Below are 1,043 nucleotides of genomic sequence, written 5' to 3'. Positions count from 1 at the left end.
TCTTTGATAGCTTCAATTTTTTCTCAATTTATATGGATGTTGTTTTTTGGTCCAGTGGTGAAGATTTTTATTTGTCTACATTGAGGTTCAACCCATACTGAAGGCTTTGGTCTATGATCATCATCAGTAAGTATTTTAAATCTTCTGCACTTTCAACAAGCAAGGTCATAGCATCTGCATATTGCAGGTTGCTAATGAGTCTTCCTCCAGTCCTGATGCCATATTCTTCTTCACATAATTCAGCTTCTCTGATAGCATGCTCAGTTTACAGACTGAATAAGTATGGTGAAAAAAATACAACCCTGGCACAAACCTTTCCTAATTTTCAACCATTCAGTGTTCCCTTTCTTTATTCAAACAACTGCCTCTTAGTCCAAGTACAGGTTCCTCAGGAGCACAATCAAGTGTTCCAAAATACTCATTTTCCCCAATGTTATCCATAGCTTGTCATAGCCCACACAATTGAATTCCTTTGTGTATTTAATAAAGCACAGGTAAACATCTTTCTGATATTCTCTGCTTTCAGCCAAGATCCATCTGACATCAGTGATGATATCCTTCATTCCACATCCTAGTCTGAATCTGACATGTACCTCTGGGATTCCTCTGTCAGTGTAAAGTTGTTACCATTTTAAATTTGTATTTAGCAAAATTTTACTTGCATGGTATACTAATGATAATTCTCCAATGATTTCTGCATTCTATTGGATCATCTCTCTTTGGAATGGGCACAGATACAGATCTCTTCTAGTCAGTTAGCCAGGTAGCTCTTCCCAAATTTCCTGGCATATCTGAGTGAGTGCCTCCAGTCTGCATCCATTTGCTGAAAGATATCATTTTGTATTCAATCAATTATCAGAGCCTTGTTCTTTGCCAATGCTGTCAATGAAATGTGGACTCTTCCTTCAATATCATTTTATCTTTTCTTTTATATGTTTTTTTTTTTAGTTTTTATTGTGAATTGAGTTATAGTTTACATGGGGGAACATCAGCCTTAAACATTCTATCATATTTCATTTCATAGTAATGATTACAATCCCCTG

The sequence above is a fragment of the Chrysochloris asiatica genome, unplaced genomic scaffold, assembly GCF_000296735.1.
Source record: "Chrysochloris asiatica unplaced genomic scaffold, ChrAsi1.0 scaffold00089, whole genome shotgun sequence".
Taxonomy (NCBI): domain Eukaryota; kingdom Metazoa; phylum Chordata; class Mammalia; order Afrosoricida; family Chrysochloridae; genus Chrysochloris; species Chrysochloris asiatica.
This window is presented reverse-complemented; position numbering follows the sequence as displayed.